The 15,196-nt window shown below is 40.0% G+C and overlaps 1 protein-coding gene across 12 annotated transcripts in view; it reads right to left on the bottom strand.

The window, feature by feature from the left end:
• SLC12A6 (solute carrier family 12 member 6) overlaps positions 1 to 15,196 on the bottom strand; it is a 103,789-nt gene that overhangs the window by 60,587 nt on the left and 28,006 nt on the right. The gene's annotated exons all lie outside the window — the stretch shown is intronic.

Consider the following 15,196-nt stretch of genomic DNA (forward strand, 5'->3'; position numbering starts at 1 on the left):
TTGGCTAGGCTGGTCTTGAAATCCTGACCTCAGATGATCTGTCTGCCCTGGCTTCCCAAAGTTCTGGGATTACAGGCATGAGCCACCACGCCTGGCCTATTTTATTTTTTTGAGACAAAGTCTCGCTCTGAGGCCCAGGCAGGAGTACAATGGTACGATCTCAGCTCACTGCAGCCTAAACCTCCCAGGCCCAAGTAATGCTCTGGCCTAAGCCTTCCCAGTAGCTGGGACTACAGGCATGTGCCATCACAGCTTGCTAATTAAAAAAAAATTTTTTTTGTAGAGACAAGGTCTCCCTATGTTGCCCAGGCTGGCCACAAACTCCTGTTCTCAAGCGATCCTCCTGCCTCAGTCTCCGAAGTGTTGGGATTAGAGATGTGAGCCACCATGCCCGGCCAGGGCTGATAAGTAATTTTAAAAGCTGGTTGAAATAAAGAACCACACACACACACACATATACACACAAGTGGCTCATATATTAATATTTCAACATAAAAGTGTATAAACTTGCAAATGTATATTAATTCACCAATCATTTTGTAAAAGCGATACAACTATGCAGATTGAATTTATTCACTTTCTTTCTTGTGTAAATTACACCCATAAGGCATAAGCCTGTGATTTCTACCTTTGGTTTAAAGATACTTATGAAGCAGTAGCTATATTCTTTTCAAAGTTTTGTCATTCCCCCCACTCCCAACTCTTTTACAGGTCTCTTGTCCACTGCTAATTTAAATACTTCCCCCCACCCCCACCCTGAGATGGAGTTTTGCTCTATCACCCAGGCTGGAGTGCAGTGGTGCGATCATGGCTCACTGCAACCTCCGCCTCCCTGGTTCAAGCAATTCTCCTGCCTCAGCCTCCTGAGTAGGTGGGATTATAGGCATGCACCACCACACTAGGCTAATTTTTGTATTCTTAGTAGAGACGGGGTTTCACCGTGTTGGCCAGGCTGGTCTCGAACTCTTGACCTCGTGATTCGCCCACCTTGGCCTCCCAAAGTGCTGGGATTACAGTTGTGAGCCACTGCACCCAGTCCTAAATACCTTTTTTTTTTTTTTTTTTTTTTTTTTTTTTTTTTTTTTTGGAGACGGAGTCTCACGCTGTTGCCCAGGCTGGAGTGCAGTGGCGCGATCTCGGCTCACTGCAAGCTCCGCCTCCCGGGTTCCCGCCATTCTCCTGCCTCAGCCTCCTGAGTAGCTGGGACTACAGGCGCCCGCCACCGCGCCCGGCTAATTTTTTGTATTTTTAGTAGAGACGGGGTTTCACTGTGGTCTCGATCTCCTGACCTTGTGATCCGGCCGCCTCGGCCTCCCAAAGTGCTGGGATTACAGGCTTGAGCCACCGCGCCCGGCCTTTTTTTTTTTTTTTAAGAGACAGGGTCTTGTTCTGTTGCTCATGATTGAGTTCAATGACATAATCTTAGGTTACTGTAGTCTTTAACTCCTGGGCTCAATCAATCCTCCCACCTCAGTCTCCTGAGTAGCTAGGATTACTGGTGTGCACCACTATACCTGGCTAATTTATTTGGTAGAGACAAAATATATCACCCAGGCTGGTCTCTAACTTGTGGTCTCAAGAGATCCTTTTGCTTCCCCTCCCAAAGTGCTGGGATTACAGGCATGAGCCAGCACACCCAGCCTTAAATAAGTGTTTAATGACCTGCTAAATAACCCATGTTAGCTTTTACAGACACAACTCTACCTTCCCTATTCATATTACTCTACTTTCCCTATTCATATTACATCAATTTGGGTAATATTTGGTTAAATTATGAATTTATAATAAATACAAAATAAACAAATTTGTATTTATTATACATGAATAATTTGGGGACCAATAAAAGTCTCCTAGTAGACATAACAACAATAGAAAGAGTCATCAACAGTTAGCATTTATTAGGGTACTTGTGTGATAGACACCTAAATGTTTTACATGTATTATCTCATTTACAGCAATCTCATCCTATGCTGTAAGTACCATCATGATTGTTCCATTTTACAGGAAAGGCAAAGGGAACCTCCAGGATGATGGTGAAGACAGAGCCCACTATGACAGCTGTGCAACTATCCCAGAGAGCAGACACGAGGTAGAGTGAAAAGATAACACAGGATTGGGAAGCAGGAGAAGCTCAGGTGAAATACTAGCTCTACCATATGTTATTAGTGTAACCTTGGGAAAATAAGTCAATACTTCTTAGCCTTAATTTATCATCTATGCAATAGGAATAATACTATACGACCGAAAACTGAGATAAGCCACAGAATGATCCTCAACAAACATAATAAAATTATATACTACAAATAGTCATGATGACAAATTAGAATTTAGGTAGCTGGGCATATTTCTTGGAATTCTAAACATTTTGTAGTACAACAGTATTACGGAAAATATCAAAGTAATGTGGTTGAATTCTTAGCACTGATATACACATTGATTTATAACGATACAGTAATATGATAATAATAGTTTGAGTCACTATTCTTGTATCAAAAAATTTGATACATTTATAGTATGGACCAAATACACATTAACATACAGTTTGGAGGCTGGGTGCGGTGGCTCGTGCCTGTAATCCCAGCACTTTGGGAGGCCAAGGTGGGCGGATCACCTGAGGTCAGGAGTTCAAGACTAACCTGACCAACATGGAGAAACCCTATCTCTACTAAAACTACAAAAAATTAGCCAGGCGTGGTGGCGCATGCCTGTAATCCTAGCTACTCGGGAGGCTGAGGCAGGAGAATCGCTTGAACCAGGGAGTTTGAGTTTGCAGTGAGCCAAGATCGTGCCATCGTACTCTAGCCTGGGCAACAAGAGCAAAATTCCATCTCAAAAAAAAAAAAAAAAAAAGTTTGGAATGTTTTGATACAATTAATTATAATAGTAATTGTTAAGGACTGTCTGTACTACATTTCCCAGTACAATTTTATTAATGATTCCAATTCAAATAAACAATGCTAATTTAATTCCATAAATTTTAAACATGCCTAAAGCTGTGTTGGATGCTGTGAGGAACAAGACTGAGCATAAGATATTTCCTGACATTAAGCACCTCATAATCTAGTTGACTTCAACTTCAACTTAAGAAACTAAGAATGATGGTAATAATAGTATCTTACACATAGTAACATTTTACAGTTTTTAAAATATTTTCACATATTTCTTTTGGTTCTCATGATAACCCTGTGATACAGATAGGAAACATAAAAAAGCTAAAGCAAGGTTAGGCTCAATGGTTCGTCCAAGGCAAACTGAGTGTAAATTTCAAAGAAAGACTCACTTGAACTTGGGTTCTGATTTGTCTACTATATTATACTGGTTGTTCCTAAAATTTAGGTACAAGAATGAATAATGGTAATATAGGTAACTTTTAATTATCCAGGGAAGATAATTATCTAAGGCAAAAGATCACAACAAGGCATGTATGAAATAATTACAAATAGTCAAGGTAAGGATCTGGTACATGGAACTACACAGTGACCATAGATGGCCATATTGATGCACTGCTAATGCAGCAGAGTTCACAAACATTGTAAGACTGCCCGTATCCCTTTTTTGCCAAGAGCATGGCAGAACACAGAGAAGGTAAAGGAAAGCTCATGTGGTTATGGAATCCAACAAAGAGTCAGGACTGAAGGGTAGAGAAATTAAGAAGAGATAAAGAATATCCACCTAGAAAAGTAGATATGCTTCTATTTTGATATTTGAAAAAAAATTTAGTAACCAAACTATTTTACTTACATTATTTGTATACTTCTGATTACTCCATAAGAATCAAATTTTTGAAAATTACACTACAAATGTTTATTAAGTTCATTTTCCACTAAACATCTTGGTAAGTTTTCACAGTGATTCTACCTTCTCCCCTCATCCTGCCATTAACCCAGCAAACTGAAAGCTGAAGCACTTTGCCAAATATCATTTTTTAAAATGTTTGTGCTAGAATATCTTTAAAATCTCTTTAAACATTGCTAATCTCTTTTTTAACAGGCTTAGTCAGAGCCTAAGCTTGGCAACAGTATCTAACAAGATTAGTTGCTTATATTGCATCTATTTTTAATCTATACTCTATTTATGGCAAGCATGCTGGTATTTCATTTAGTGACAACGTTCCTTTTTAAAAGGAAACCATAAAAGCAGTGACTCAATTTAAGAAAAAAAAAATTAAATAAATGCAAAGATGATCTATAAAAATGGAAAGATTATAAAGGTAGTCTCTAAAAGACTGAATTTAGGGAAAATTTCCTACTATCATCACATAAAAAATGCACAGCAGCCGTGTGAGGAAGAATTAAACTTATATACATAAAGAAACTAGCTCAGAGAAAGCTGAAATGATTTGCCCAAGATGGTGTAGCCAATACAGCCAAGGGAACCATGGCAAAGCCAGGCCTCAGCTGTGGTCCTGGATCATCTTACTAGCAGGAAATAGTGTGACGGTCCAAAGGAGACGTGCAACATTGATCAAGGCAGTGTGAACTCTAAGGAGGATTTTTGAAAACCTTAAAAATCACGGGCCGGGCGTGGTGGCTCAAGCCTGTAATCCCAGCACTTTGGGAGGCCGAGACGGGTGGATCACAAGGTCAGGAGATCGAGACCATCCTGGCTAACACGGTGAAACCCCGTCTCCACTAAAAAATACAAAAAACTAGCCGGGCGAGGTGGCGGGCGCCTGTAGTCCCAGCTACTCGGGAGGCTGAGGCAGGAGAATGGCGTGAACCTGGGAGGCGGAGCTTGCAGTGAGCTGAGATCTGGCCACGGCACTCCAGCCTGGGCCACAGAGCGAGACTCCGTCTCAAAAAAAAAAAAAAAAAAAAAAAAAAAAATCATGGAGGGCTCAAAATCACAGAGAAGGAATAAATACAGCACATGTCTGGGAAGATTTACTTGGGAAGACTGGGTCATATTAGGAAAATCTTCGAAGGCAAATAGGGAAGTCTAAAGGAGATGGAAAACAACTGAAATTCTCTATGTAGAAGTCTAAAAACGAAAGCAGTATTTTAGGCAAGGAAACATGGGTACAAAATGCAAAATGAAATAAATGCCAGATATATTAGAGACAGGCAGGCAGACTCATTAATAGACCACCGCAGTCTGTCCATGTGCAAACATCTCTAAGGTTAACTCTAGGATAGCAGTAATAGTTATTATTATTAATTCAACCAAGACTCCGAATGCCTACTATATGTCAGGTACATGCTAGGCACTATGGGTATCAAAACAGTGACCATTTGCTCTCAAGAAGTTCAGAGGGGAAAAATACACAATTATGAAACAATAAAATAATTATTACAGTGTAAGTACAAATACTGTGAGGCTCAAGAAGGAAAGAACAAAAATAGGCCGGGCGCAGTGGCTTGCATCTGTAATCCCAGCACTTCGGGAGGCCAAGGCAGGTGGATCACAAGGTTAGGAGTTCAAGACCAGCCTGGCCAAGATGGTGAAACCCTGTCTCTACTAAAAATACAAAAATCAGCCAGGTGTGGTGCTGGGTGCCTATAATCGCAGCTACTCAGGAGGCACAGGCAGAACTGCTTGAACCTGGGAGGCAGAGGCTGCAGTGAGCTGAGATGGCACCACTGCACTCCAGCATGGGTGACAGAGTGAGATTCTATCTCTAAATAAATAAATAAATAAATAAAAATAAAGCAGTGGTCAGGGATGTTGTCAAGGGGATAACTGAGCTAAATCTTGAAGGATGATTAGTTCATGGAAAAAGTACAAAAATGGGTAGGGAAAATGGAGGAGAGACATTCCAGAGATAAAATAGCAGGATTTAATATACCTAACATTAAAAAGAAGAAAAGAATGCTGTCACTCACAGAGAAAGTGGGTACACAGAAGTAGTAAGCACATGTACTTCCAACCTGATTCTTCCCTCTCCCTCCCTCAGTCTCAATATTTAGTCATTAAATCCAGTTAACTGTAGCTTCAGTATGCTTCCACACCAATCTATTCCATTGCACTGCCATCATTTAGATTCTCATCCTTTTCAGCCTAGACCATTAAAACAGTTCAATTGCCACCAATTCTCCCATCTTCAAACAATCCTACATTTTCCTCCATACCAATAATCCTAAAATTCTGCCTTTATCAGTTTGCATCATTGCTTAAACAACAAAATAAATACTTTGAAAGCTTTCCAAGTGACACTGCCAGGAGACCCCAACCATTTTGTGAAGATCATTTTCACTTGTTTATTTGTAATCTACATCATGTGTGGGGTACTAATCTGAGTCCCTGAAAGCAAGGGGGAAGGGCTGCCTTTGTAGGCTCTACCTTTGTTACTACTTTGAAATCTCAGGCTGGGGGATGATGGTGGTGATGGTGGTAGCAGAAGCTAATGGTGTAGTGTAGACATTTATAAATAGATTGTGGTTTACTTATTTGGACCTGTTGGCTTATAGGATGAACTCAAAAAACTTCAGCTTGACATTCAAGCCCCTTTATATTTTAGTTTAACCTTTTCTCAACTGTTGGGTATAAGCTGCCTTGTATTATCTTTTAATTAATCAACATATTAATTCAACAAATATTTACTAATCATCTATAAATATCAGATTATGTGCTAGGCACTGGAGATACATAAAGATGAATAGAGAACAGGAGCTACCCCTAAGGGGCTTACAGTACATAAGGGTAAGACAAGTGATTCCACTGGGTGACTAAAGTACTGTATTGGAGGTGTAGACATAGAGTACGGTAGTATGTATATTCCATTCCATTCCCTGGAGTGATCATAGTGATTAAGGAAGAAGTGGTATTTGAACTGAGTCTTAACATGAAGATTGTTTGCTAGGTAACTGAAGAACACTCCAAGAGGACGGAACAGATGTGTTAAAGCAATAAAGACATGCAAGAACATTCATTATATCTAGTGTGCAGTATGTACGAAAGAGTAATTAACAAAGAAGCTATTAAGCTAGGATGTTCTAGATCATGTAGGTACACGTACGACCTGCTAAGCAGTACAGACTTTGTCAGCATGGGGAGACATTAGGGGGTTTTAAATGAGGGAGCAATAGGATGAGATTTACATATGAGAAAAATTCCTCTAGTAATTACTGTAATAGATGGCTTTAGGAGGTTAGACAAAAAATTAACAATGGACTAGGATAGTAGCAGCGAAGATGGCAAGAACGGGACAAATTTGAGAATTATTTGGAAGGCTGAGCAAAAATCGGTGAGAAAGACAAGGAAAGAGTGACAGAGAGATTGAATATTGTAATACATCAAGAGGGAAGGAGTCAATAAAAAAGTAGAAATCACAAGAGTTAGGAAGCAAGAAAGGTTCTAGAGCACAGGTGTATGGATCAATATTGAATGACAACAAGGAAAGTGGTAAAGGATAGATGTTAACACAGATGCTGGTAAGAACTTACGAATATTAGAAATACAGTTCACTCTGTGAAGTAGAAGGTTTAGCTATATGAGAATGGAGAATTGAGGTCTTAAGCATTTTAGCTCTGTAAGGAATGGAGGCTAACTAGAATCACATAGAATGTCTAAATAGTGTTGACAATACAACACCATTGGAAATGAGTGAATTTATGGTGGTATCAATTTTCATGGCTGTGAGATTCCCCTACTCCCCTACTCCCAGCTGTAACATAGCTGCCAGGATTAAGAATGAAAGGAGGTGGCTGGGCGCAGTGGCTCATGTCTGTAATCCCAGCACTTTGGGAGGCTGAGGCAAGAGGACCGCTTGAGCCCAGACCAAGCTGGAAAACACAGAAGACTCTGTCTCCACACAAACTTAAAAGTTTTTAATTAGCCAGGCATGGCGGTGTGTGCCTGTAGTCCCAGCTACTTGGGAGGCTGAGGCACGAGGATTGCCTGAATCCAGGAGAAAGAGGTTGCAGTGAGTGAGCTGAGACGCACCACTGCACTCCGGCCTGGGCAACAGAGTGACTCCGTTTCAAAAAAAAAAAAAAAAAAAAAAAGAATGAGAGGAGCAGGTATAGGGGCATGAGGGGGGCAGGGGTCCTATCTGCCCATTATAAGCATTTTGAGACAAGAACTTTAATGTTGCTGTGACAATTATAACTTCATGTAATATACAGCTTCATGTAACATTTTATAAAATGCTCAACACTTTTATTTTTTCGAGAAGGAGTTTCACTCTTGTTGTCTAGGCTGGAGTGCAATAGCGTGATCATCTCGGCTCACTGTAACCTCCGCCTACCAGGTTCAAGCGATTCTCCTGTCTCAGCCTCCTGAGTAGCTAGGATTAGAGGCATGTGCCACCACAGCTGGCTAATTTTGTCTTTTTAGTAGAGGCAGGGTTTACCATGTTGGTCAGACTGGTCTCGAACTCCTGACCTCAGGTGATCCGCCCACCTTGACCTCCCAAAGTGCTGGGATTTCAGGTGTGAGCCACCATGCCTGGCCTCAACATGTTTGTTAACTGACTCATGATGAAGTGATTTCAAAGACAAATACCAAGAGAGCAAAATTCAGGATTAGTTTCAATAAAGGCTGATGGTGGAAACAAAGAAACAAAGTCCTCATCAAAACATAAGACTTGAAGATAGAAGGATGAACTTTCCTAAAAGCCAATGGAAAGAGAAAGCACCTGAGACCAAGGGCTCAGAATACTAGAGAAGGAAACAGAGGGAAAACAATAATTGAAACTATGACTGTAATGCTGTCATTCCAATTCTCCCCAACAAGTCTAGATACTAGAAGGAAGAAAATGGTAATTAAGGTAGAAAGTAGTGAAAATGCAGAGCCAAACATGCCTATGGGAGCAGAAAAACAACACACAAATCCTGAAGAAATGTAGGTGAATTTACTTAGCAATCGCCTCTTTGATCCATCTGACTTGTTTTAAAGAAAAGACAGCTAGACAAGACCGGGCGTGGTGGCTCACGCCTGTAATCCCAGCTCTTTGGGAGCCCGAGGTGGGCGGATCACCTGAGGTCAGGAGTTCAAGACCAGCCTGACCAATATGATGAAACCCCCTCTCTACTAAAAATACAAAAATTAGCCAGGCATGGTGGCACACGCCTGTAATCCCAGCTACTCAGGAGGCTGAGGCAGGAGAACTGCTTGAACCTGGGAGGCGGAGGTTGCAGTGAGCCGAGATCGCGCCATTGTGGACAACAAGAGTGAAACTCCACCTCAAAAAAAAAAAAAAAAAAAAAAAAAAAAAGCCAGATAACAGCAGCCAGAAAAGGTGCAGAGAGATAGTAGAAGGTATAGGCAGGTCTGCCACTAATACTGGGTACTCCAACAATGTCCTTCAAAATCCAGTACATATGCTAGGAATAAGTATTAGATTAACGGAGGCCCCTGAGCAAACCAGTGGTATTTAGTGGAGTGTCCCAAGCAAGAGAAATGTTCTTATAATACCACTTTTTTGTTTGAGCTCAGATTTGTATAAAGAAAATGCAAATGAGGTAAACTGTGTTCTGAATTCATTAGATCAAGTTGTGTCGAAATTCTTCCACATATGTGGAGATAAATTCACTAGAAGTTGAAGAACTCAGCAGTGAAGTTAAAATTCTAATTCACAGCCTATAACTTATACAACCTATAGCTGTAATTTTCTTCTCAGCCTATAATAGTGAGAACATAGTGAGCATAATACCAGAGTAGATTTTTTAAAGCCCAAAGTATAATATAAAGACAGTTTATTGGGCCAAATCCACAAACTGGTCAGCCAAGAAAAGTATAAATGATACAAGAGGACTGTACTTATACAGTTAAAAAAAAGAAAAAAAAATCTCACCAAGAAATAACAAAGGAGGATGGATCTTGAGGCTGTTGTAAATACTACTGAAGAAAATTATGTATAAAGAAGATTACGGGCTAGCCAGGTGTGCTGGCTCATGCCTGCAATCCTGACACTTTGGGAGGCCGAGGCAGGTGGATCACTTGAGATCAGGAGTTTGAGACCAGCCTGTCCAACATGGTGAAACCCCGTCTCTACCAAAAATACAAAAATTAGCCAGGGTTGGTAGTGGGAGGCTGTAATCCCAGCTACTTGGGAGGCTGAGGTAGGAGAATTGCTTGAACTCAGGAGGTAGAGGATGCAGTAAGCTGAGATTGTGCCACTGTACTCCAGCCTGGGTGACAGAGTGGCTCATGCCTATATAATCCCAGCACTTCAGGAGGCGGAGGTGGGATGATTGCTTGGGCCTAGGAGTTCAAGACCAGTCTGGGCAACATAGGGAGATTTGTCTCTACAAAAAAATTAAAAATTAGCCTGGCGTGGTAGTGGATGTCTATAGTCCCAGCTACTTGGGAGGCTGAGGTGGGAGAATTGTTTAAGTCCAGGAGGCTGAGGCTGCAATGAGCCATAATCATGACACTGCACTTGGTAACCTGGGTGACAGAGGGGAGAAGGGAGACCCTGTCTCAGAAAAAAAAAAAAAAAAAAAAAATTATGTCATTCTTTGGTTTTGTGGATAATCCAAATGATTCTTCATGCACTGTGGAAACATATTTCACATTTTCTTCATTTTAAAGATGGTTTTGGAAAAATAAACATGACCCTAAGAGACTATCTTCTTAACAAGAAGGGGAGAAAATTGGCCTAAACACCAAATTAGAAACTAAGGGGTTAAAGGGGGAATTAGGGGGACTAAGAGACTACTGTGAACATTTCCAATATTTTAAGAGCCTATATTGATTTCCTGTTACAGTCAAAGGTTAACTGCTTAATGTAAGCGGAATGTAACATTTCCTAAAGTTTTAAATCTAGACATTAAACTAGAAACCATTATTATATATACTGTGTTCTGGAATTTTTAAAAAACATTGTTTTTATTGTGTATGTATGTATACACACACATACTTTGAATAGTAAATGTGTCATGATCTTCAATAATTTAGAAAACATAAATGGAATCATATATAAACTTTTGAGACTGCCTTTTTTTCATTTAGCCTAATGCCTTGGAGATTCATGCAAGCTGCTGTGTGTTATCAATACTAGTTCCTTTTTAAAAAAATACATTTTGAAACATAAACTACAGACTTGCCGTAGTTTGACTATATCCTCCCAAAAAGCATCTGTTGGAAACTTAATCCCCAACGCAACATCATTGGGAGGTGGGGGACTAATTAGAGGTAATTAGGCCATTAGGTAATTAGGCCACCCTCATCAATGGATTAATCTCATTATCAGGAGTGTTTGTAACAAAACAGGGAGTTTGGTCCCCTTCTCGCTCACTCCCTCTTACCCTCTCTGCCCTTCTGCTATGGGAAGATGCAGCACGAAGGCCCTCAGCAGATGCTGGCACCTTGGTCTTGGACTTTCCAGAGCATGAGTCAATAAATTTCAGTTCATTATAAATTACCCAGTCTGTGGTATTCTGTTATAGCAGCATGAAACACACTAAGACAATATCATATAATTCGCTCATTTAAAGTGTTCATTTAATATAGTCACACTGTTGTGTGGCTGTCACCACAATCTAATTTTACATTTTGGTCTCCCCACTAAAAGAAACCCTCTACCCATCAGCAGGCAATCCCCATCTCACTCTCCCCCAACCCTATCCAGACCAAACGACCATTAATCTAACTTCTGTCTCTGTAAGTTTACCTATTCTGGACATTTCCTATAAATGGAATCATACAACATGTGTTTTTTTTTTGTAACTAGATTCCTTAACTTGCATTTTCAAGCTTCATACATGTTATAGCAGGAATCAGTACTTTGTTTTTATTGCCAAATAATATTCCATTATATGGCTATATTATGTTTTATCTATTCATTCGACAGCAGGAGGACATTTGGGCTGTTACTTCATTAGCTATTGTGTAGAATGCTGCTATGAACATTCCTGTAAAAGTGTTTGTGTGAAAATATACTTAATTACTGAGACATACGGTATTTCTATGTTTAACTTTTTAAGAAACTGTCAAATTGTTTTCCAAAGTAGTTGTACCATTTTACATTGTCACTAGTAGCGGATGAGAGTTTCAATACTTCACATCCTTTCCAACACTTGATGTTTGTCTTTTTGATTATAGCCATCCCAGTGAGTGTGAAAAAATTGTATCTCATTTTGGTTTTGATGTACATTTCTTTAATGACTAATGATGTTGAGCATCTTTTCATGTGCATATTGGTGCTTTTTCCTCTCCTCGCCTTAATTGGAAAGCTGTTACTTCCTTTTTTTTTTTGAGATGGAGTTTCGCACTTGTTGCCAGCAATCTCGGCTCACCGCAACCTCCGCCTCCCCGGTTCAAGCGATTCTCCTGCCTTGGCCTCCCTAGTAGCTGGGATTACAGACGCCCACCACCACACCCGGCTAATTTTTTACTTTTAGTAGAGATGGGGTTTCTCCATGTTGGTCAGGCTGGTCTCGAACTCCCGACCTCAAGTGATCCACTCGCCTCAGCCTCTTAAAAAGTGCTGGGATTACAGGCATGAGCCACCGCGCCCGGCTTGTTACTTCCTTTTGTTCCCACAGTTTTGAGGTTCTGCCCTGACTTACTTATCATATTGTAAATATTATTTTTCTCTGAACTATGCATCCTTTGGTTAAAAACCATACTTAGTATTTACATAATACATTCCCAAAGAGTCTGTCATTTCCCATTATTTCTGTCCCTTTCATCTTGTGATCTCTGTTCTAGGTCACTTGTTATTTGGCCAAAATCCCTTCTTGAATTTTCTCAGAGGAGTGAAGTGGGTATTATATTCCTGAAATTTTTGTACAGTTGTATCATGTTTCCCCCTCACAGGGGAGAAGTATCTTCAAGGGAAATACTTAGCCAAAGCAAGAAATTCTAGATTCTTTAAATTTACCAGCTTATAATCAATTTGTTAACCTATGCCGTATGTCTAAATCCAGCCCGAAATTTAAAAATCTTTTGAATATTTTATAATACACTAAAGTTATACTTAATATATTTTTATATTCCTAAATATTGCTTTGACTATAGAATTTAAAAATTAATCAATATGCATATTTTATAGAAATTTTTATCTTTATAGAATTAAATCAGTTGAAATCTGGTATATCTCTCGTGGGGCAAAAGTAGCAGACAGTTCACAGAGGGTTGGTACACTAAGCTAGAAAAATTTTGGAAGTGAGAGATCTAAAAAGCCAGTGATAACAGCATTCAAATAGGAAATTAAAGTGTCTGAGATTGGAATATGAGAAGAAGGGTCACAATCTAAACAAAGTTTTAAGATGTAAAAATATGAAAGGAATCAAATTTGTATTCTTACATTAAGGTCTTAGATACAGTAAAAAGAATCGTGAAGATATTTCAGAGAGGTATTAGTATTTCTGGCAATGGTTGGATACAGAGGGTTGGGGAAGGAGGCAGGAAAACATGCCTCACAGAGCCAACTTTAAAAAAGGATAAATTTTGACCCTGAGATTTTAAAGCATGCAGACCTAAATTTCTGTTAGTTAGACTGGTAAAAGCCTCCTGTGAATTGTTAAAAGGACTAGAGGATAAAAGGCTTTTCAATTGTCACTATAGAAAAGATTTTTATTGACACAGAGAAGTTCTGTAGTTGTCTATTTCAATCTATTTTAATGTTAGTGAATAAAAGGAGATAATTTTTTTTTTTTTGAGACAGGGTCTCAGTTTGTTGCCCAGGATAGAGTGCAGTGTCATGATTATGGATTACTGCAGCCTCCAACTCCTGGGTTCAAGCAGTCCTCCCATCTCAGCCTTCCGTGTAGCTGTGACTACAGGCACACACCACCACGCCCAGCTAATGTGTGTGTGTGTGTGTGTGTGTGTGTGTGTGTGTTTTCAGTCGAGACAGGGTTTTGCCATGTTGTCCAGGCTGGTGTTGAACTCCTGGGCTCAAGTGATCTGCCTACCCTGGCCACCCACAGTGCTGGCATTACAGGTAGGAGTCACCAAGCCCAGCCAAATCACCTTTTTTAGAACATAAGCTTTCATGGGTAACAATTATTTAGTTAATAGTCTAACATCCTGTGGATTTAGTAGAAATGTGTCTCATAGTTTGCTCTCCTACCATTTGTATCACTTGTGAGTTACTATTTGGAGATGCTCTTCAATACCAGTATAGGTTCCTCTCTCTACTGTTCTATAGGTCCATTTCTAAAAATGTCCTTAGAACCTTATTTTAAAGGAGGGAAAATCTTCCAAACTGCAATCTGTGTCCAGTGAAGGCAAGTTCATCCATTCAAATTTGCCTAATCCACAGGCAATATAAGATATGAGGAGCAGGGGAGAAAATCTCGAACAATTATTTCACAAAAATACTAACCATATTTATTTTTATTTTTATTTTTTTTATTTTTTTTTGAGACGGAGTCTCGCTCTGTCGCCCAGGCTGGAGTGCAGTGGCCGGATCTCAGCTCACTGCAAGCTCCGCCCCCCGGGTTCACACCATTCTCCTGCCTCAGCCTCCCGAGTAGCTGGGACTACAGGCGCCCGCCACCTCGCCCGGCTAGTTTTTTGTATTTTTAGTAGAGATGGGGTTTCACCGTGTTAGCCAGGATGGTCTCGATCTCCTGACCTCGTGATCCACCCACCTCGGCCTCCCAAAGTGCTGGGATTACAGGCTTGAGCCACCGCGCCCGGCCTATTTTTATTTTTTAATACATGTATTTTCAGGCTAGCCAAAAAGTGAAGCAGTGGGAATATTTAAATACATGAATGAATGGAACATTCATATCTGATTAAGTAAATGTAATAATCAGTAAAACTTTGTTATATTGGTCCTATTTTTAAAAATCAGTTTTGATAATGCTCACATCAAAATCTATGGCTCAGACACATTAAAACATCAAGTAACCTCCTCTTATTAGTAAAAAGCTAGGATTTGGCATCATGGTATAGTGGGGAGCACGGAGAATTCAGAAGTTGAACATTGGCTCTGCTACTCACCATGTGGCGTGAGGCAAGTCACTTATTCACCAGCCTCAGATTATCACTAAAAAGGCAATAACCACCCACTATCCCACAGAGTGGGGAGAGGATGAAATTAATAACACTTCCATAAATGGCCTCAATCTACCTCTCTCCCTCATCTCTTATCTCTTTACCAGATGCCCAATGTGCTAACTACCCTAAACTTTTATTTCCCATGCGCTATACCCTGCTCTCATTCCTTTGTATTGTTCCTTTTGTTTATCATTGCCTTAAACCTTCCTGCAAGAATTGTGTCCCTTCCTCTGAGATACCTGTCCAGGGCTCTGTCCATTATCTGTTATCCAAATCTGTTTCTTTTTCTTATTAAACCACT

The sequence above is a fragment of the Macaca fascicularis genome, chromosome 7 (assembly GCF_037993035.2).
Source record: "Macaca fascicularis isolate 582-1 chromosome 7, T2T-MFA8v1.1".
NCBI lineage: Eukaryota > Metazoa > Chordata > Mammalia > Primates > Cercopithecidae > Macaca > Macaca fascicularis.